Genomic DNA, 24442 nt, shown 5'->3' with positions numbered 1-24442 from the left:
GTTACCATATCAGCCTCTACTCCACTAAGAGACAAAAAGAATGTGGATCAACAGAGGTTCCACACCTACAGCCGAGACCGCCTACACAGGGATGCATGCCTACACGTGGTTTCTCCCTTCGCCAAACACACACAATCTGCAAATAAAAAGATAAAGTGCAAAATAGCCAGGTTTGCTGAAGCCAAAGTGGTTACTATGTGACATGGCAGTGTAAAGGCATGGGGGTTACCAGGTTACCTATCAGCAACCACCTCAAACTTTCTATAAATTCAAACATCTGAGTTTTGTGCTTCGCTGATACATGCACCTATAGAAAAGACGAGGGTTTGTGTTCGTGTAGAACTAACAAAATTTATTGCATAAATAATGTAAAGCACCTCCAAGTTAAGTTAATCAATTTGTGATACACAAACCAACAGGTGGTAAGGTCTGACTATCTTCATTCTCATTCCTTTTCCTTTTTACCAACTGAAAGACTTTCAGGTTTTACACTTTGGTCCTAACAAATTAAGACGAGCTTAAAAAATATTTGCAATGGACGAAAATCCCAAAATACCTCATAACACTTATAAAATTTTCAGAAAAATAACAAATGGAACCAAATGTTTCTCTACGATTCAATATCACCAAAGTTTGGAGTGGTTGTACACGGACATCCCAGTAACATACTGTACAACACAGCTTGCTGGTTTGAGACAAGGGTGGGCTGTGGCACCCTAGCAGTACCAGCTGAACTCGGTTGAGTCCCTTGTCAGGCTGGGAGGAACTTAAGAGAGTGGAGGTCCCCTTTTTCGTTTTTGTTTCATTTGTTGATGTCGGCTAACCCCCAAAATTGGGGGAAGTTATGTATATTCATGCAATGTCTAAATACACCTGAAATGAACAAAAATTATTATAAAAAACAGACACCATTAATAAAAGTACAGGATGTCGCATGTCAACCAAGTGTCTCCACCATATATAAATGTCAAATGTCAAAATCCATTACAGAATTTCATAAATTTTCAAAAAAAAAAATTACCAAGCAATACAAAACTGAATCCTCAACAAGTGGATACTCGGATCTTACAATCCAAAACGTTTGCCTTTCATACATCAAACTATTCAGAGGGGTCCGTCCATTCAAGTAATACACTTTGTTTTCTATGGATTATTCTGTGGCAATCTTTTTTCTTTCCGTCTGTCATCGTCACAGACAAATATATATTATTTTAAACAAACGCTGGGCAGTCAAGTAAATGCGCATCAAGTAGGGCGGATATTGCCGACGTACGTCTTCGTCTCCCTGATACATGGGGTTTTTGGGAAGCAGTTCAAGCCGCTTTCATCTTTGCTTGGTTTTTGATGACCCAAGCACAAGTGTACTGTATCCGTTTCCATGTCAACAGGTACACCGGTGAGAGGGGAAGCAGAGAGAGAACCAATATGGTGCAGTTACATCACCTGCCACTGCTACCCATAGGCGAGAATATGATTGATTGATTGAAAGTTTTCTGGCATCCTGACATCAAAGGTCATTGACGCCGATAGCATTTATTATATATGAAAAATAAAAGAATTCAATTAAAACCATAAAAGTTAAGTCATTATAACAGTTAAAATAGTTTTCAGAAGACCTGCTTCTGAAATAAATCTAAAAATGCCGCTCACATAGTAGGACACATGTCCAAGAATCTTGGCAAGGAGGACCCTGCCATCCTCACTTCAAGCCTCAAACAGATATCTATTTCTCAAGTTATTACAATTAGGGCATTCGGTCAACAAATGCCTCACTGTTAAAGGTACTAAACAGTCCTCGCAATACGGTTGGTGTTGGCCCTTCCGCAGAAACTCGTGTTTCGACCGTGTTTGACCAATACGGAGACGACAAAGAGTCTCCTCCCATTTTCGGGGTATCATGTTATACCTCCAAGGTGATATGATATTTGTTACTTCCCTCATTTTATTGGCAAGACTATCCCTGTGCTGTTGCCATTTATTACAAATCAATTTCTTCAATGATGCTTGGTTACTTTCAAGGTTTCCTGAAAAAATAGACTACTGGGAAAATTATATATGACGAAGACTCTGATGACTTCCAATGACGACGACATCCACCACCACGACTTTGATGGCAATGACAAACTTAATGACGAGGGCGACGATAATGAATTTGACGAATTCAATAATGATGACTTCACAATTCGTCGAATGCTTCCAAGATGACGTCAACATCAAAAAACTTCCTCCTGCATCTCCAGTAGACAGAGGCGATAATCTCTGGGGTAGAGGAACACGTTCCGTCGGACGCGAAGGAAGGTTCAGACTAATAGGTACATTAGCGAATCTATTAGGAGAGAGCCGAAGAATAGGAGCCGTCAACGCCAAGGAGGGCCACAGTAAACGAACAGCGTCGTCTGAGAGGGACTCCTCCACTCGAGGGGTCCCTCACTGCCTCACTAGGGGAGACAATGGGAGGAGAACCCGAACGAGGTTGTCCCGGCATTACCGGGACGCCACTCGTGTACTCGACTTCTTCCCCTCCGAGGCTGACCTCGAAGGGGGAGAATCCATTTTAAACTTCTTCCGCCTACCAAACCTCACCCACTGGGAGGGCGACCGCTCACGAAACAAATATAAGGATATTCCTTCAAACACGAATGACCTCGGCACGAAGGGCAGAGACAGGATCCGTCTCCTCCGAGGACATGAAGGTGCTGCAACCAGTCAATATTCTTTCCAAGCAGAAATGATGCTGGCATAACCATGTAGATGGTAATCTGAAAAGAGAAAAAAATAACAAATATTTCTTTATATCTATAGAAAGTTCAATAAAAAAAAATATGGTTACTAAAACACAAATAGGAACAAGTTTTTCCGGATTAAAATAAAGTTCTGAAATAAAATGTAACAAAATTATCAATTCTAAGGTTTCCTGAAAAAAATATTAATCATAAGGTTTCCTGAAAAACTATACTACAGGGAAAATTATATATGACGAAGTCTCTGTTGACTTCCAAAGACGATGACAACCACCACCACGACTGACAAAGTTAATGACGAGGGCGACAAACAGCGTCGTCTGAGAGGGACTCCCACGGAGGGCTCCCTCACTGCCCCTCTAGGGTGGACACAATGGGAGGACACCCCAAACGAGGTTGTCCCGGCATTATCAGGGCGCCACTTGTACTCTACTTTATGTCCTTCGAGGCTGACCCCTAAAAGGGAGAATCTCTTTTAAACTACTACTTCTGCCTACCAAACCTCACCCACGGGGAGGGCGACCACTCCCGGCACACTCTACAAGGAGATTAATTCGAACAAGTGACACCTCGACACAAAGGACAGAGACTGTGAGAAACCGTCTCCTCCGAGGACATGAAGGAGTTGCAATGGCGTCCTTCACGGCCTGGACAGAGTGGCATGGTTGGACCTCACGGGTAGGCACACCTGAAAAAGATAAAGCGAAAAGAAATTAGTTCAAGACAGTTTAGGTTAACGGGAGAGTGAGACACGTCTACACTCAACCGAGCCGAAATAAAAAGTGACGGTTAGTCACTAGTGCTGGCTGAAGCAGTGGGTAAACAAGGGTAGTTAAACTCTGGTTTACTTTAGTTTCGACTAGTTTTCAGCTACACCGAAATAACAATGCTAGGTTAAAGAGTGTAAGGTTTGTATCTTGTGTCGGGACAACCAATGTTCATTATAAAACCTGCCAGAAAAAAAATATACAGCTAAAAACAAACAGGTCACTGAAAATGAAAAATTCGTAGATAATTATTTATGTGAATTATCTTTCAGCTAACCTGGAAGGTAGCCATTAAGACTTTGATTGCCAGGTGACAACACTGCCTAACCGCTTGAGCGGTTAACCTCTGGGGTAGAGGAACACGTTTCGTCGGACGTGAAGGAAGGTTCAGACTAATAGGTACATTAGCGAACCTATTAGGAGAGAGCCGAAGAATAGGAGCCGTCAACGCCAAGGAGGGCCACAGTAGACGAACGTCGTCGTCTGAGAAGGACTCCTCCGCTCAAGGGCAAGGGCTCCCTCACTGCCTCTCTAGGGGAGACAATGGGAGGAGACCCAAGACCAGATTGTCGCGGCGTTACCAGGACGCCACTCCTGTACTCAACTTCTTCCCCTCCGAGACTGACCTCGAAGGAGGAGAATCCATTTTAAACTTCTTCCGCTTACCAAACCTCACCCACTGGGAGGGCGACCACTCCCCGACACAAATACAAGGATTTTTCTTCGAACACGAGTGACCTCGGCACGAAGGGCAGAGACTGTGAGGATCTGTCTCCTTCGAGGACATGGTGCTGCTGCAACCAGTCAAGTGATGGTGAGAACATATTCTTTCCAAGCAGCAATGATGCTGGCATAACCATGTAGATGGTAATCTGAAAAGAGAAAAAAATAACAAATATTTCTTTATATCTATAGAAAGTTCAATAAAAAAAAATATGGTAACTAAAACACAAATAAGAACAAGTTTTTCCGGATTAAAAGTTCTGAAATAAAATGTAATAAAATTATCAATTCTAAGGTTTCCTGGAAAAAATATTAATTATAAGGTTTCCTGAAAAATTATATATGACGAAGTCTCTGTTGACTTCAAATGACGATGACAACCACCACCACGACTGACAAACTTAATAATGAAGGCCACAAACAGCGTCGTCTGAGAGGGACTCCCACGGAGGGATCCCTCACTACCCCTCTAGGGTAGACAAAATGGGAGGACACCCCAAAACGAGGTTGTCCCGGCATTATTAGGGCGCCACTTGTACTTGTCCTTCGAGATTGACCCCTAAAATGGAAAATCTCTATTAAACTACTACTTCTGCCTACCAAACCTCACACACGGGGAGGGCGACCACTCCCGGCACACACTACAAGGAGATTAATTCGAACAAGTGACACCTCGACACGAAGGACAGAGACTGTGAGAAACCGTCTCCTCCGAGGACATGAAGGAGTTGCAACGGCGTCCTTCATGGCCTGGACTGAGTGGCATGGTTGGACCTCACATGTAGGCACACCTGAAAAAGAAAAAGCGAAAAGAAATTAGTTCAAGACAGTTTAGGTTAACGGGAGAGTGAGACACGTCCACACTCGACCGAGCCGAAATAAAAAGTGACTGTTAGTCACTAGAGCTGGCTGAAGCAGTGGGTAACCACTGGGTAGTTACACTCTGGTTAACTCAAGTTTCGACTAGTTTTCAGCTACACCAAAATAACAATGCTAGGTTAAGGAGTGTAAGGTTTGTATCTTGTGTCGGGACAACCAATGTTCATAATAAAACCTGCCAGAAAAAAAATATACAGCTAAAAACAAACAGGTCACTGGAAATGAAAAATTCGGAGATAATTATTTATGTGAATTATCTTTCAGCTTACCTGGAAGGTAGCCATTTAGACTTTGATTGCCAGGTGACAACACTGCCTAACCGCTTGAGCGGTTAACCTCTGGGGTAGAGGAACACGTTTCGTCGGACGTGAAGGAAGGTTCAGACTAATAGGTACATTAGCGAACCTATTAGGAGAGAGCCGAAGAATAGGAGCCGTCAACGCCAAGGAGGTCCACAGTAGACGAACGTCGTCGTCTGAGAAGGACTCCTCCGCTCAAGGGCAAGGGCTCCCTCACTGCCTCTCTAGGGGAGACAATGGGAGGAGACCCAGGACGAGATTGTCGCGGCGTTACCAGGACGCCACCCGTGTACTCAACTTCTTCCCCTCCGAGACTGACCTCGAAGGAGGAGAATCCATTTTAAACTTCTTCCGCTTACCAAACCTCACCCACTGGGAGGGCGACCACTCCCCGACACAAATACAAGGATTTTTCTTCGAACACGAGTGACCTCAGCACGAAGGGCAGAGACTGTGAGGATCTGTCTCCTTCGAGGACATGGTGCTGCTGCAACTAGTCAAGTGATGGTGAGAACACTCTTTCCAAGCAGCAATGATGCTGGCATAACCATGTAGATGGTAATCTGAAAAGAGAAAAAAATAACAAATATTTCTTTATATCTATAGAAAGTTCAATAAAAAAAAATATGGTAACTAAAACACAAATAAGAACACGTTTTTCCGGATTAAAAGTTCTGAAATAAAATGTAATAAAATTATCAATTCTAAGGTTTCCTGGAAAAAATATTAATTATAAGGTTTCCTGAAAAATTATACTACAGGGAAAAATATATATGACGAAGTCTCTGTTGACTTCAAATGACGATGACAACCACCACCACGACTGACAAACTTGATAATGAAGGCCACAAACAGCGTCGTCTGAGAGGGACTCCCACGGAGGGATCCCTCACTACCCCTCTAGGGTAGACACAATGGGAGGACACCCCAAAACGAGGTTGTCCCGGCATTATTAGGGCGCCACTTGTACTTGTCCTTCGAGATTGACCCCTAAAATGGAAAATCTCTATTAAACTACTACTTCTGCCTACCAAACCTCACACACGGGGAGGGCGACCACTCCCGGCACACTCTACAAGGAGATTAATTCGAACAAGAGTGACCTCGACACGAAGGACAGAGACTGTGAGAAACCGTCTCCTCCGAGGACATGAAGGAGTTGCAACGGCGTCCTTCACGGCCTGGACTGAGTGGCATGGTTGGACCTCACATGTAGGCACACCTGAAAAAGAAAAAGCGAAAAGAAATTAGTTCAAGACAGTTTAGGTTAACGGGAGAGTGAGACACGTCTACACTCGACCGAGCCGAAATAAAAAGTGACTGTTAGTCACTAGAGCTGGCTGAAGCAGTGGGTAAACACTGGGTAGTTACACTCTGGTTAACTCAAGTTTCGACTAGTTTTCAGCTACACCGAAATAACAATGCTAGGTTAAGGAGTGTAAGGTTTGTATCTTGTGTCGGGACAACCAATGTTCATAATAAAACCTGCCAGAAAAAAAATATGCAGCTAAAAACAAACAGGTCACTGAAAATGAAAAATTCGGAGATAATTATTTATGTGAATTATCTTTCAGCTTACCTGGAAGGTAGCCATTTAGACTTTGATTGCCAGGTGACAACACTGCCTAACCGCTTGAGCGGTTAACCTCTGGGGTAGAGGAACACGTTTCGTCGGACATGAAGGAAGGTTCAGACTAATAGGTACATTAGCGAACCTATTAGGAGAGAGCCGAAGAATAGGAGCCGTCAACGCCAAGGAGGTCCACAGTAGACGAACGTCGTCATCTGAGAAGGACTCCTCCGCTCAAGGGCAAGGGCTCCCTCACTGCCTCTCTAGGGGAGACAATGGGAGGAGACCCAGGACGAGATTGTCGCGGCGTTACCAGGACGCCACTCCTGTACTCAACTTCTTCCCCTCCGAGGCTGACCTCGAAGGAGGAGAATCCATTTTAAACTTCTTCCGCTTACCAAACCTCACCCGCTGGGAGGGCGACCACTCACGACACACATTACACAACGAGATTCCTTCGAACACGAGTGACCTCGGCACGAAGGGCTGAGACTGAGGATCCGTCTCCTCCGAGGACATGAAGATGCTGCAATCAGTCAATATTCTTTCCAAGCAGCAATGATGCTGGCATAACCATGTAGATGGTAATCTGAAAAGAGAAAAATATAACAAATATTTCTTTATATCTATAGAAAGTTCAATAAAAAAAAATATGGTAACTAAAACACAAATAGGAACAAGTTTTTCCGGATTAAGATAAAGTTCTGAAATAAAATGTAACAAAATTATCAATTCTAAGGTTTCCTGAAAAAAAAAAATATAAATACTATAGACAAATATTATAAGCTGTAGTAAAGAAAAAGCAGAAAAAAGATTATAGGCTGTCAACGAGGACGATGGACAGACACGTCTGTTCATCGCCGAGCCAAAAGTGAAGTGAAGCAAGTCACCGGTGTGTGTGTGGGGGGGAGGGGTGGTAGCAAGCTACCCTTCCACTAACCCCCGCTAACTAGCGTGGGGGTAATTAACCCTTGTTAAAACTATTGGCTTGTCATTTCAGCTGCGCTAATAGGTAAACCCAATGTAAATAGCGTGGTTTGTATTTCGGTTAGGGAACAAACTATAGACAAATATTATACATGCTTAGGCCTATCGGAGGTCGCAAACACAAGTCAGTTTAAGTCGCAACCGAAAACTATAGGTCTACACTGGGCAATGACCAGAGTACGAATGGCGACCTTTACCCTGTCCTTACCAGGCCTGACACGGCCTTCTATGTTACCGGCCTGAGGATTTATGCCTCTCGTCGGAATGGAGCCCTGGTTGGGGGACAAATTTTCTGGTCGCAAGTTGAAACTATTGAGTAACTCCTGAGGGAAGGAATGACTTGTGCCACAGTCCAAATTCTTACCATTCTTATGGGACTGCACATACTTGGACATCATGGCCCCTAGTCCTAAGCATATGATCCTTATGGTGCCAGCCTCCTTACGGCATCAGCCCCCTTCCCGTGTCAGCCTCGTTCCCGTAAACAAACCTGAAAAATATGAACCAGTTAATAAAAGATTCTTAAATCCTTTTTAGAACTTATATTGGCTAGAGCATTGGAATGACAAAGTCTATTAATTGCTGTTTCACCAATATTATATTAGAATTAAATGCGAATGACAAGGCTACTGCCAGAATGTTTGGTACTGAAAAAAAACTTCAGAGCCCAAATTATCATTGGAGCGATGAAAACTCACACACTCACAAACTACGCCACGACCAGAAGTTTAATGGTTAGAAAGCGTGGTCACCCACGTGACCTGGGTCGCTCCTGGGCGTGTATCCCTTCGCCCTGGAACGCCCTTGAGAGGCAGCAGAGGCAGCAGAGAGGGGGGCAACAATGCAAAATTCTTGGTCGGTGATTGAGAGATCCCCAGGCTCTCCTAAGAAAGTAGTTTGAGGTAAGTATTCTGTGTTGGAACAAACCTTTGATTAAAGGTTGTAGTTTCTAAACACTAAGTCATGCATTTTATGTTAAACCGAGAAGGCAAATATAACATCAGCTTGTCGCCAGCCATTGCATACAACATGCTTAACAAAATAATATACAACTTTTTATTAATATTGGTTAAACATTAGAATAACCAAGTCTATCAATTTGTGTTGTCACTATTAAACTAGATTTGAATGTGAGCGGAGACAACGTTGGTTGCTTTAGGAAACATAGTTTCGAGGCAGATTCCTCTAAATTAACTATAGCAAAATATTCAAAACCCAATTAAATGTCAAAAGAATTTCATTCAATTGAGAATGTGACAAAAATAACCTAAAGAAAAGAACTACCTCTACTTTCTACCTCTGCCAACGTCTTCGTTAGCTCTAGTTGTCTCGTCTACACTACACAACTTTTTCCTTTCTTTACATTCCCTTTCTTTTATGTTTTTGTACATTGTGTGTTACATGAAACATAAGAATATGGCATGGCATGGCATGGCAGTTAGAAGATTGTACCTTTGTACCTTGACCTCATGTTTAATTCCTGTATTTGGTCAATGAATAATAAAAGGCATCAGGTGATCAACGGCAGATACAAGAGAAGTTCCTTGCCCAATACCTTTGGTACAAGATACACATAAAAGGCTTTTTCCTTATATTTGCTATGAGCTATAAAACACATTTTTACCTCTCTAATTTCACCTAAAACCATTATTGTAATTTAGGCCAAATAAGGTGGGACACCTCAGGTGAAAAAACGGCTTAATTTCTTCAATATCCAAGGCCATATAACTTTGATCTTCAATATAAAACGGGGTATCTTTGTCGACCCGTAACAGACTATCTATAACTGCTCTAAAAATTGATCCTTAAGCCCACATAGAATACCGATGGCTATATTTGCTTCAAAGTAATTTAAAGACAAGTCTCATATAATAAAAAAAAGGAGCCTTTGTATATCAGAGGCCAGTTCCTCCGATTTGGATAAAAAATTTGACATCAACTATTACATTTCCCACCCCCTTACCTAACCTACAAGCCATGTCATCACCTACTCACCTAATGAGGGGGGGGGTTTGTTACGCCCCTGCAACCCCTTCTTCCACTGCCGTATCCGAGGTTAGCCGTAATCATACATACAGGTTGCCGTTATGATACATACAGCCCCAGAGGAAATATACAATACTTCATCCAAAAACAACCTATACGAGAAAAAAAATCTGGGTAAATATATGATACTTTAATTTCTAGCCAAATACCAAACCATATATTGTTTCTACTTGCTTCCTTTTTTTTTCTTTACCATTTCCAACCATAATCTGGGGCAAATCACTCGATTATGAGCTTTATGGGGAACAATGCATGCCCAGTAACTCCTAAAACCAGTCTCCAAAAATTAAACAATGAACTTTAATTAAGAAATATACTTCATATCTTAATCGAATGGCACACAAGTTATTACGCCCCTCTCCCCTTTGAACAAAACTAAGGTTGTAGCTTACCTAATAATAATAATAAACATTACGCACTCAGTAGAGTGCAGACTTCCGCTGCGGAAGCTCATTTCTCGACCCCTTGCTCCATCTTGACCTAGACCTTTGACCTTAACATGTATTAATTGGTGTGGATTTTCATACACTTTTTATGAACCAAGTTTGAAGCCTCTGTGACACTGATAACCAAACTTACAGCTAATTACGTAAATTGGACATTTTGCTTGACCTGCCAGAATTTAATCATTTCCGGCTTTCTACATAACAGTTGATCCCTGCAGGTTTCATTACTACAAGGTTAAAATTGTGGCCAGGAAGCTGTTCACAAACAAACACACAAAAAGGGGATAAGACGGTAAGACGTAACCTCCGTCCAACTTCGTTGGCGGGGTAAAAATACCAAACTACCCAGGACATAGTAAATCCCAATTTTGCAAGTAAATAAAGTATTATAAATAAACCAAAATCTGTAAGTGCAAATTGTTCGGCCACCATCATCTCCCACACTTAAAAACATGTTTATAGTGGTCCAACCACTTGACACTAATTCATTCAGTTCTTTGCTTTTTTTCTTTAGGATTGGGGGTGACCTATTTGGTCTGTCTCGGGGGCAATGCCACCATCCCTGGCCTCGGCCGTTCATGAGCCCACCTTCAAAACCTGTCTAGTCAGTCTCGGGGCCATGCCTGGCCTCGGCCGTTCATGAGCCCACCTTCAAAACCTGTCCAGTCTGTCTCGGGGCCATGCCTGGCCTCGGCCGTTCATGAGCCCACCTTCAAAACCTGTCCAGTCTGTCTCGGGGCCATGCCTGGCCTCGGCCGTTCATGAGCCCACCTTCAAAACCTGTCCAGTCTGTCTCGGGGCCATGCCTGGCCTCGGCCGTTCATGAGCCCACCTTCAAAACCTGTCCAGTCAGTCTTGGGGCCATGCCTGGCCTCGGCCGTTCATGAGCCCACCTTCAAAACCAGTCCAGTCAGTCTCGGGGCCATGCCTGGCCTCGGCCGTTCATGAGCCCACCTTCAAAACCTGTCCAGTCAGTCTCGGGGCCATGCCTGGCCTCGGCCGTTCATGAGCCCACCTTCAAAACCTGTCCAGTCTGTCTCGGGGCCATGCCTGGCCTCGGCCGTTCATGAGCCCACCTTCAAAACCTGTCCAGTCAGTCTCGGGGCCATGCCTGGCCTCGGCCGTTCATGAGCCCACCTTCAAAACCTGTCCAGTCAGTCTCGGGGCCAATGCCTGGCCTCGGCCGTTCATGAGCCCACCTTCAAAACCTGTCCAGTCTGTCTCGGGGCCATGCCTGGCCTCGGCCGTTCATGAGCCCACCTTCAAAACCTGTCCAGTCTGTCTCGGGGCCATGCCTGGCCTCGGCCGTTCATGAGCCCACCTTCAAAACCTGTCCAGTCAGTCTCGGGGCCATCCCTGGCCTCGGCCGTTCATGAGCCCACCTTCAAAACCTGTCCAGTCAGTCTCGGGGCCATCCCTGGCCTCGGCCGTTCATGAGCCCACCTTCAAAACCTGTCCAGTCAGTCTTGGGGCCATGCCTGGCCTCGGCCGTTCATGAGCCCACCTTCAAAACCTGTCCAGTCTGTCTCGGGGCCAATGCCACCATCCCTGGCCTCGGCCGTTCATGAGCCCACCTTCAAAACCTGTCCAGTCTGTCTCGGGGCCAATGCCACCATCCCTGGCCTCGGCCGTTCATGAGCCCACCTTCAAAACCTGTCTAGTCAGTCTCGGGGCCATGCCTGGCCTCGGCCGTTCATGAGCCCACCTTCAAAACCTGTCCAGTCTGTCTCGGGGCCATGCCTGGCCTCGGCCGTTCATGAGCCCACCTTCAAAACCTGTCCAGTCTGTCTCGGGGCCATGCCTGGCCTCGGCCGTTCATGAGCCCACCTTCAAAACCTGTCCAGTCTGTCTCGGGGCCATGCCTGGCCTCGGCCGTTCATGAGCCCACCTTCAAAACCTGTCCAGTCAGTCTTGGGGCCATGCCTGGCCTCGGCCGTTCATGAGCCCACCTTCAAAACCTGTCCAGTCAGTCTCGGGGCCATCCCTGGCCTCGGCCGTTCATGAGCCCACCTTCAAAACCTGTCCAGTCAGTCTTGGGGCCATGCCTGGCCTCGGCCGTTCATGAGCCCACCTTCAAAACCTGTCCAGTCAGTCTCGGGGCCATGCCTGGCCTCGGCCGTTCATGAGCCCACCTTCAAAACCTGTCCAGTCAGTCTTGGGGCCATGCCTGGCCTCGGCCGTTCATGAGCCCACCTTCAAAACCAGTCCAGTCAGTCTCGGGGCCATGCCTGGCCTCGGCCGTTCATGAGCCCACCTTCAAAACCTGTCCAGTCAGTCTCGGGGCCATGCCTGGCCTCGGCCGTTCATGAGCCCACCTTCAAAACCTGTCCAGTCAGTCTCGGGGCCATGCCTGGCCTCGGCCGTTCATGAGCCCACCTTCAAAACCTGTCCAGTCTGTCTCGGGGCCATGCCTGGCCTCGGCCGTTCATGAGCCCACCTTCAAAACCTGTCCAGTCTGTCTCGGGGCCATGCCTGGCCTCGGCCGTTCATGAGCCCACCTTCAAAACCTGTCCAGTCAGTCTCGGGGCCATGCCTGGCCTCGGCCGTTCATGAGCCCACCTTCAAAACCTGTCCAGTCTGTCTCGGGGCCATGCCTGGCCTCGGCCGTTCATGAGCCCACCTTCAAAACCTGTCCAGTCAGTCTCGGGGCCATGCCTGGCCTCGGCCGTTCATGAGCCCACCTTCAAAACCTGTCCAGTCAGTCTCGGGGCCAATGCCTGGCCTCGGCCGTTCATGAGCCCACCTTCAAAACCTGTCCAGTCTGTCTCGGGGCCATGCCTGGCCTCGGCCGTTCATGAGCCCACCTTCAAAACCTGTCCAGTCTGTCTCGGGGCCATGCCTGGCCTCGGCCGTTCATGAGCCCACCTTCAAAACCTGTCCAGTCAGTCTCGGGGCCATCCCTGGCCTCGGCCGTTCATGAGCCCACCTTCAAAACCTGTCCAGTCAGTCTCGGGGCCATCCCTGGCCTCGGCCGTTCATGAGCCCACCTTCAAAACCTGTCCAGTCTGTCTCGGGGCCAATGCCACCATCCCTGGCCTCGGCCGTTCATGAGCCCACCTTCAAAACCTGTCCAGTCTGTCTCGGGGCCAATGCCACCATCCCTGGCCTCGGCCGTTCATGAGCCCACCTTCAAAACCTGTCCAGTCAGTCTCGGGGCCAATGCCACCATCCCTGGCCTCGGCCGTTCATGAGCCCACCTTCAAAACCTGTCCAGTCTGTCTCGGGGCCAATGCCACCATCCCTGGCCTCGGCCGTTCATGAGCCCACCTTCAAAACCTGTCCAGTCTGTCTCGGGGCCAATGCCACCATCCCTGGCCTCGGCCGTTCATGAGCCCACCTTCAAAACCTGTCCAGTCTGTCTCGGGGCCAATGCCACCATCCCTGGCCTCGGCCGTTCATGAGCCCACCTTCAAAACCTGTCCAGTCTGTCTCGGGGCCAATGCCACCATCCCTGGCCTCGGCCGTTCATGAGCCCACCTTCAAAACCTGTCCAGTCAGTCTCGGGGCCAATGCCACCATCCCTGGCCTCGGCCGTTCATGAGCCCACCTTCAAAACCTGTCCAGTCTGTCTCGGGGCCAATGCCACCATCCCTGGCCTCGGCCGTTCATGAGCCCACCTTCAAAACCTGTCCAGTCAGTCTCGGGGCCAATGCCACCATCCCTGGCCTCGGCCGTTCATGAGCCCACCTTCAAAACCTGTCCAGTCTGTCTCGGGGCCAATGCCACCATCCCTGGCCTCGGCCGTTCATGAGCCCACCTTCAAAACCTGTCCAGTCTGTCTCGGGGCCAATGCCACCATCCCTGGCCTCGGCCGTTCATGAGCCCACCTTCAAAACCTGTCCAGTCTGTCTCGGGGCCAATGCCACCATCCCTGGCCTCGGCCGTTCATGAGCCCACCTTCAAAACCTGTCCAGTCAGTCTCGGGGCCAATGCCACCATCCCTGGCCTCGGCCGTTCATGAGCCCACCTTCAAAACCTGTCCAGTCTGTCTCGGGGCCAATGCCACCATCCCTGGCCTCGGCCGTTCATGAGCCCACCTTCAAAACCTGTCCAGTCTGTCTCGGGGCCAATGCCACCATCCCTGGCCTCGGCCGTTCATGAGCCCACCTTCAAAACCTGTCCAGTCTGTCTCGGGGCCAATGCCACCATCCCTGGCCTCGGCCATTCATGAGCGACCTTTAAACCTTGCTCCTCTGTACTGGCAAATGATAAGCGCCACACTCCACCTATTAGCCAAGCGGCCACGTATTGTACCAGACAAATCGTCTGTTACTAAACCACCTACACTAACCGATTTCAGTTCATAAATTGGTTTTATTATAGTTTATTTCAGATTACCGTAACCTAGGGGGAAAACTTTTTTCTATAGAAAAAGGTATGTTCTCTTTAAAAAATGACACTCGTTCCTCTTGGAAATGAATAGTTTCAGAAATATATATATATATCTATATCCACCGATAACGGGGGACCCCTAGCGGGAACTCGGGGGTTTTGGGTGGAGAAAACATACTGGGGAAACGGTATATAAACGTAAAACAAGCCTTTTCTTCTCTATGCATTACCTTCTTGAATGTATAATAAACCGATGAAAAAATACGCTAATTATCTACAGTATATCCTATACTAACTGTATATTTTTCATTTATTTGTCGACATTCTACGGGTCGGGTGTAGTCGGTCGCGTTCGTTCATTTGTACATAGCAGTTTTCGATCTTCTACGCATAGACTCCGCCTCCACCAATACGGTTATTTCTTCTCTTATAACCCCGGAGTCAATTCTTTTCTCTCATGCTGTCCCCTCAATTCTTTCATCCCTCTATATTTACTGTCCAATCCCTTATCAAACTTTACTTCTCGCTATTTCTTCCCCTGCCAACTTTCCATGGGCCAGCGCGGCAGGGTATGGCCCACAATCTCCCCAAATGAGTTACAACCACAGACAAAATTCGGCCGTTCCTGTTGGGTCAGCGGATTTAAATCAAGGCCCAACCACACAGTCTGATTTGGATAGGGACTGTGTGCTGTAAAAGTGACTATCCAACCCTAAAACAGTGCTTAACATTGCTACGTACAATGTAAGAACCCTCTCTGAAGAGATACACATGAGTAGCCTGGAAACAGAGATTATGAACATCAATTGGGATATTATCGGAATCTCCGAGATGAGAAGACCAGGTGAGAAAATCCAAATGCTTAAAAGCGGACACTTGCTTTACAACTGTGGCAAGGAAAGCAAGCAAAATGGTGTTGGATTTCTCATAAGCAAACCTTACACAGCAACATTGAGAAGTTCACAGCCACATCAGACAGAGTTGCTAGTGCCACTCTTAGAATTTCAAAGCGGTACAGACTAACTATCATACAGGTATATGATCCCACATCATTGTCATCCCAAGAGGAACTGGATAACTTTTATGATGACCTATATACCACTCTAAATAACAACAAAGCCCATTACAACATCATAATGGGGGATTTCAATGCTAAAATTGGAAAAAGGAATGAAGATTGCGTTGGCAAATTTGGATATGGGGAGAGAAATGAAATGGGAGACGACTTGATAAATTTTGCTATAGCACATAACTTCAAGATCATGAACACATTCTTTCAAAAGAGTGAAAACAAGAGATGGACATGGCGAAGCCCAAACCATGAAACACGTAATGAAATAGACTACATACTGGTAGACAAACATAGTTAAAAATGTTGATGTCCTGAACCAAGTCAATGTAGGCAGTGATCACAGGATGGTAAGATGCAAAGTCCAAATCAACACCAAACAAGAAAGGCAAAAACTATTCTTCTTAAGACCAGAACATATCAAAGTACCTGAAGCTCTCAAATCTACATTTCAGATAGAGTTAAAAAAGCGCTACGAGATTCTTGGAAATTTAGAAGACCAATACAGTAATGAAACTGATCTTGAAAACTTGAATAATAACATTATTATCCCCCTGAAAGAAGTAGCAAAGAAGTTCCAGGACACAAAACCCTCTGACAACAGCAAATTCTCGGAAGACACAAAGAACCTCATGAAAAAACGGAGAAATCTCAAGGCCCCATCAACAGTGAGGGAGAAAATTGAAGCAGCAGAACTAAACAAAACTATACAGAAAAAGCAACGAGAAGACCTTCGCAATAGGATGACAAAAATAATTGAAGATGTCATCAAACAAGGCAGAGGGTTTAAAACAGCAAAAAGAAAACTCGGCCAAGGGAAGCGGCAATTCACTGGGGTGCTAGAAGAAGACGAATCCCTTACAACCAACCGTGATGGAATAGCTAAGCGAGCAAGAGAGTACTACCAAAAGCTTTACTCCTCAGAAAGACCTCGTTACCATCTTCGTGAAAGAGCAAATCAACACCCATCTCATCACTTTCCAGAGATCACAGCAGGCGAGGTGAGACTAGCTGTCAAGCAAATGAAGAAAGGGAAAGCACCGGGACCAGATAACATCACGTTAGTCCTAATAGCAGATGCTGATGAGCCAATCCAGGTCAGACTGGCACGACTATTCAATGATTGTCTGAAGAAGAGCAAAACGCCAGAAGAGTGGAATAAAGCTATCCTCATTCTACTCTACAAAAAAGGCGACCCCAGGGACATGAACAACCAACGGCTAATCAGCCTCCTTAATGTTATTTATAAAATTTTCACCAAAGTGATCACCAACCGAATTGTAGGAAAGCTTGATGAAAATCAGCCAAGGGAACAAGCGGGCTTTAGAAGAGGCTACTCCACAATTGACCATCCACAAACAGTAAACCAAATCATTGAGAAAGCAAATGAATATAAGATACCACTAGTAGTAGCACTTGTAGATTACACCAAAGCATTTGACTCGGATGAAACTGAGGTGGTCATGTCAGCGCTGGAAGAACAGGGAGTCGACTCAGTTTACATTAATGTACTCTGTCACATCTATGACCATGCAACATCATTTATTCGTCTCCACAAGGACTCTGAACCATTCCAACTCAAGAGAGGTGTCAGACAAGGTGACACTAGCTCACCCAAACTGTTTACTGCCTGCCTGGAGAGAGCTTTCCAACAACTTAACTGGCAAGAAAAAGGAATAAAAATAGATGGAGAATATCTAAGTCACCTAAGATTTGCTGATGAGATCATTATCATTGCTCACACCAAAGAAGAGCTTCAACATATGCTCACCGAGCTAAATGAAGCAAGCAAATCAATTGGCCTCCACATGAACTTCCAAAAGACCAAAGTCATGAGCAATAAATATACTGAAAATGCAGATGACATACTTGAAATTGAAAACCAACAAATTGAGGAAGTGGACAACTACATCTACCATGGACAACGAATCTCTTTACATGACGCCTGTAGAGAGCGAAATAAAAAGAAGAATAACCCTCGGTTGGCAAGCGTTTGGAAGAGCCAGTACAGTGTTAAAAAATAAGAAGATTCCTATCATCTTAAAAAGGAAAGTCTATGATCAGTGTATCCTCCCCACTGTCACCTATGGGGCCGAAACTTGGAATCTAACAAATGAGCTTTCCCTTAAATTACGAACAATGCAGAGGGCACATGAGAGAATTATGCTAAATCTAACATGGAAGGATAGAAAAACAGCTAAATGGATACGTCAAAAAACTAAAGTAATGGATATCCTTGAAACCATTAGGAAGCTCAAATGGAACTGGGCAGGCCACATTGCCAGGATGACAGACAACCGATGGACATCACGAACAACCTTCTGGACACCCCGAGGATACACAAGAAACCGAGGAAGACAAAAATCCCGCTGGCGAGATGACTTAGACCAACATAAGCTACAGTGGCACAGAATAGCTTGGGATAGAAGTCTGTGGAGGAACCTGGGGAAGGCCTACATCCAACAAAGGACTTTTGAAGGCTGAAATGATGATGATGATGATGATAACCCCTACCAATTTTCCCACTACGTCATTTTACCTGCCACATTCAAGTATTCTACCTCACCCCGTTTATTCAAGTATTTCACTTGATCCAGTACAACTACACCATTCCTTTTATGTAATACCCACATATACATTTTACATTTGACCTAAGAATTACACGTTTTATTATTCTTTCTCTTATAAAATCACCTCATTTTATATTCCTATTAAATATTCATTATACACTCCATTTTATCTTGCTATTATTCCTTTATACATTTTGTTATTATCTTGTCATGCCCAAATTTCACAAAATACTTACTATGGACAAGTTTTCCATTCTAGTTTTTATGTTTACTCTCTAGACTACGTTGTTTTTCCCTTAACCAATCACGAACCCATACGTATGGAAAGTTTGCACAGGGGAGTTAATATTTCCCAACCCCCTTCCCTTGCCTCTTCAAGTTATCTCTCCATACCCTTCCCAACAAATCCTCTTCCGTGGAAACCTTTGACCAAGTCAGGTCTTTGTGAGTTCAAGTGAGGTCTTTTTGCGTATTCTACGATGGAATTTATAGATACTTGTTGCGGCTGCAGTATTCCGTACTTAAAAGCATTTCCTAAATTTCATGGCGAATTCTTTGATACGTCATCCAATGTTGATAACTTTCTTAAATCTCATAATGTAATACCCCAGCGTTTAGTGTCCCAAGCGCCGTTCGTGGCTATCATATAGGAAAGATATTCACGTCAACTGTTGCAATACTGAAACTATGATAGCTAAGAAAGAAGAAACGGCGATGTGGATATACAGTTACTGCCTATACTGCCTATAAGGGTACATTTTTAGAAAAAAGTCACCTTGCCCCATGGAAGATAATTCTATTTGTTAAACCATTTCTTACGTAAACATTGGGATCATGATAAACTCATGGAGGGTATTCATATATCCCCTAAAACCAGTGTCGATTAGCGAAGTTTCTGTTCAGAGGTTACGGAATACTTTTTCGATAATCAAGAGGCGATAGGTGGTGACGGTATAGTTGTTGAAATAGACGAATCCCACTCTGGAAAAGCAAAATACAACCATGGGAGACCGTTAAGCGCCAAATAAGTCTTTGGGGGTATTGAACGTAAGAAATTTCTTAAGGGTCAATGCAGAACGTTGGGACAGGTAAGATAAGAATACGGCAGTCTAAGGATACGGCTCCTAGGTTAGGTTAGGTGGAGAACCTTAGGTTCGGTTGGTTAGGTTAGGTAGGAAACATTCGGTTAGGTGGTGTTCGTGACTAAAATGTGGTTTTTATAATCCCTTATAATCCCCTCCCCCTTTACTAAACATGATGCTGCGGCCCTAATTCCTCTCTAATTCAACAATATATAAAGCCACGTAGCGTTAATTAGTAGCGATAAGTGGTCTGCCTACAACACACTTTCTGAAATAGGTTGCCAGCACAAACTCTAAACCACTCGCAACATTTCGTCGACCCCAAAGACCCAACCACCCATACCCAAAATATAGAACGGCTCTGCGGAGAAGTGAAGGAGTGGGTCCATAGACCTGGAATGAAGACTGATTATTTCAGGCAATATTCTTCCAGGTTCTTCTTCACCCACTACTACCCAGAGCATACTTTATTGCATATCTTTCTTATTGCCAGTCTCCGATACAGCAACAGCCGGGGGACCCCCCCCAGGACCCACCTCCTCCGACGTTACAGTCACAAGACCCCGGTGACCCACAACTTTCCACGTCCTAGTCATAGAAGTTAAATCATCACAGTCACAACACTCCCATGACCTACAAGCTTTGTCATCCCATTCTTTCTCTTATAAAATCACCTCATTTTATATTCCCATTAAATACTATTTATCATACACTCCATATCATCTTGCTATTATTCCTTTATACATTTTGTTATTACCTTGTCATGCCCAAACTTCACATAAATACTTACTCTGGACAAGTTTCTCATTCTAGTTCATTCCTGTTTACTCTCTAGACTCCGTTTTTTTTCTTTAACCAATCACGAACCCATACGTATACACAGTTTGCACAGGGGGTTAATATTTCCCAACCCCCTTCCCTTATCTGTTCAAGTGATCTCTCCATACCGTTCTCAACAAATCCTTTTCCGTGGAAACCTTTGACCAAGTCAGGTCTTTTTGCGCATTCTACGATGGAAATTATAGAAACTTGTTGCGGCTGCAGTATTCCGTACTTAAAAGCATTTCCTAAATTTCACGGATCATTCTTTGATACGTCATCCAATGTTGATAACCTCCTTAAATCTCAATGTAATACTCCAGCGTTTAGTGTCCCAAGCGCCGTTCTAGCTATCATACGGGAAAGATATTCACGTCTACTACTGCAATACTGAAACTGAGATAGGTAAGACAAAGAGGAAATGGCGATTTGTATATACAGTTACTGCCTATAAGGGTACACTTTTAGAAAAAAAGTCACCTTGCCCCATGGAAGATAATTTCATTTGTTAACCATTCCTTACGTAAACATTGGGATCATGATAAACTCATGGAGGGTATTCATATACCCTCTAAAACCAGTGTCAATTAGCGAAGTTTCTGTTCGGAGGTTACGGAATACTTTTTCGATAATCAAGAGGCGATTGGTGGTGACGGTATAGTTGTTGAAATAGACGAATCCCATTCTGGAAACGCAAAATACAACCATGGGAGATCGTTAACCCTTTTACCCCCAAAAGGACGTACTGGTACGTTTCACAAAGCTCATCCCTTTACCCCCTTGGACGTACTGGTACGTCCTTACAAAAAACTGCTATTTACATTTTTTTTTCATAATTTTGATAATTTTTTGAGAAACTTCAGGCATGTTCCAAGAGAATGAGACCAACCTGACCTTTCTATGATGAAAATTAAGGCTGTTAGAGCAATTTTTAAAAAATATACTGCAAAATGTGCTTGAAAAACAATAACCCCCGGGGGTTAAGGGCTGGAAAGTTCCAAATAGTCTGGGGGTAAAAGGGTTAAGTGCCAAATAAGTCTTTGGGGGTATTGAACGTGTGTAAGAAATTTCTTAAGGGTGAATGCAGTACGTTGGGACAGGTAAGATAAGAATACGGCAGTCTAAGGATACGGCTCCTAGGTTAGGTTAGGTGGAGAACCTTAGGTTCGCTTGGTTAGGTTAGGTTAGGTAGGAAACATTCGGTTAGGGGATGTTCTTACGACTGTAAAACATGGTTTTTATAATCCCTTATAGTTCCCCTCCCCCTCTACTAAACATGACGCTGCAACCCTAATTCCTCTAATTCAACAATGTATAAAGCCACGTAGCGTTAATTATTAGCGATAAGTGGTCTGCCTACAACTCTTTCTGAAATAGGTTACTCGCAAACTGTAAATCGCTCGGAACATTTCGTCGACCCCAAAGACCCAACCATCCATACCGAAAATACAGAACGGCTCTGCGGAGAAGTGAAGGAGTGGGTCCATAGACCTGGAATGAAGACTGATTATTTCAGGCAATATTCTTCCAGGTTCTTCTTCACCCACTACTACCCAGAGCATACTTTATTGCATATCTTTCTTATTGCCAGTCTCCGATACAGCAACAGCCAGGGGGACCACCCCCGAAACGACCTACAACCTCCGACGTCACAGTCACAAGACCCCGGTGACCCACAACTTTTCAAGTCCCATTCATAGAAGTTAAGTCATCACAGTCACAACGGCCCTGATGACCCACAAGCTTTGTCGTCCCAGTCATAAAAGTCATTAATTTCATTTTAATGTGTTACATTTACTATTTTTTTCAGCGTGCGCAGCTCAATATTACCGCTTGCCAGTACATACGAGCTGAATGTTTTGTTTTCTTGCGAGCGAAGCGAGCCGGTGGCGGAACAAGACCCATTATATTTAGCGTAACATTGCTAATGTTAGCGTACGCAGATCAACATTACCGCTTGACAGTACCTACGAGCTTGATGTTTATGTCTTCTGGCGGCGGAACAAGAGCCATTTTATTTAAACATTTTAACAGAAATTATGTTTTCCTCTAATAATGTGATTTAACCGACTTTCACCTTCATTTCAACCGTAACAACAATGCCCAGTTCGGCTACTTGGAGTTCGTCAAACTGGTTGTTCAGTTTGTTTGCGATCAAAACGTTTTTTGCTACAGGAAAACATTTTCCGTTTGAAATGATACCCTGTGGACTTGTAAAACTTTACCCATAATTCCATCTCTTCGTTTCATGAAGCTCCGATAATTAATTCCACTTACAGAAAATGGACATACCTGTATATTGTATCTTAAAAACTGAGAAGAGAAACATGAGCGTCAAACAAACCCCCCAGGAACAGCTATTGAAGACAAGGTAATCAAGTCAGGTTAGGTCTAATGCCTTAAACTATCATCTTTTTGACAAGTGAATTTCTTTGCATATAAAATTAAATGACAATTCATTAAAATTAAAGAATACAAATTTTACCTTAGCATAGAAAACGGGATGAACACATTTTCTACCGATTAGCCTAAGTCTGCTAACCTATATACCAATTTTCATTTTCAACAAAATTTTCAATGATTTAAACAAGATATGTAGAATCCTCATATTTTATACGCTTAATTATGTTATTTACTTATATACCCAAGTATTATAAGGCTATACAAGCCACTTACAGGCCACCTGACCCCATACTGCCAATAGAACCGTACCAAACATTTCTGCATTACAAAAAAATTACACAATTGCACAGTAAAGCACCGGGCTTATTCATACCTTACGTATAATATCCAAATGCAAAAAATACCGGTCAAATAGCACAGTCAACAGTACCGGTGTAAATAATTGGTATAACCGGTTCGACCAATTTAACAACAGCCGGCTTTTTGACACCTGTCAGCCATATTGACTCCCTGAAGTACTTCTCGAGTTAACTCATGTTAATTTTCGAAATACCACAAAATTACGTGGCAAATATAATTACCTGTAATTCGCCGACTCTATCTCTATTACACTGATAGAAATAAAGATGAGGAAACTGTTTTAAAAGAGCTTGAAAGGAGGAGGTGGGAGGTGACGGTCAATCAAACAGCCATTGTTGTTCTCCTCAAGCGAGGAAGAAGTTCCAATACTTCTCCATGGCGGGAATCTAAATTTAATCTTCTCATCTTTAATATTTACCACAGTAAATACCGAGTTTATAGCTTCTATAGAGAGAGAGAGAGAGAGAGAGAGAGAGAGAGAGAGAGAGAGAGAGAGAGAGAGAGAGAGAGAGAGTCAAAGTCAAAGTCAAAAACCTTTATTCCATTATAAAATGGTTATTCTGTTACATAACAATATAAATTATTTACATAAAATTCACAAAATTGGAGAGAGAGAGAGAGAGAGAGAGAGAGAGAGAGAGAGAGAGAGAGAGAGAGAGAGAGAGAGAGAGAGAGAGAGAGAGGTTAATATACTTTTTAGAAGAGTTGCAATGTATGTTTGTGTGTGTGTTACTATTATGGTTAAAATAATCATAATAAGTAACAATTACCATTTTCGCAAAGGTTATTTTACGCAATGCATGTTCAATGTAAACATAGAAATATAAAATATATATAATTATATATATTTTCTTTAAAGTATGGTCCAAATTTTTGCGGTTTTTTCCCAATAACTGTAAGGAAAAATTCAAATATATGAAAATTCCTGGCAACTTCTCATAATATTATCTATTGTATACAAATGATATTTCTCGTTTATAAAAAAATAATTTTAATGAAAACTATTATTATTATTATTATTACTAGCCAAGCTACAACTCTAGTTGGAAAAGTAAGATGCTTAGCCCAAGGGCTCCAATAGGGAAAAATAGCCCAGTGAGGAAAGGAAAGAAGGAAATAAATAAATGAAGAGAACAAATTAACAATAAATCATTCTAAAACATTAACAACGTCAAAATAGATATGTCATATATAAACTATTAACATAAAAAACAGAAATGTTATATGTAAACTATAAAAAGACTCATGTCAGCCTGGTCAACCTAAAAACATTTGCTCCAACTTTACACTTTTGAAGTTCTGCAGATTCAACTACCCGATTAGGAAGATCATTCCATAACTTGGTCACA

The 24442-nt window shown here is 43.9% G+C and overlaps 1 long non-coding RNA gene across 1 annotated transcript in view; it reads right to left on the bottom strand.

Moving 5' to 3' along the window:
• LOC137636009 (uncharacterized) overlaps window positions 1-23437 on the bottom strand; it is a 53341-nt gene extending 29904 nt beyond the window's left edge. Inside the window, exon 1 of the long non-coding RNA XR_011042882.1 lies at window positions 23315-23437. This is a non-coding gene — a long non-coding RNA (uncharacterized lncRNA). The remainder of the gene's footprint in view (window positions 1-23314) is intronic.
• Window positions 23438-24442: the final 1005 nt, after the last annotated feature.

Source organism: Palaemon carinicauda, unplaced genomic scaffold (genome assembly GCF_036898095.1).
Source record: "Palaemon carinicauda isolate YSFRI2023 unplaced genomic scaffold, ASM3689809v2 scaffold21, whole genome shotgun sequence".
NCBI classification, from domain to species: Eukaryota; Metazoa; Arthropoda; class Malacostraca; order Decapoda; family Palaemonidae; genus Palaemon; species Palaemon carinicauda.
The sequence above is the reverse complement of the archived record's forward strand: the minus strand, read 5'-3'. Positions and strand labels throughout refer to the sequence as shown.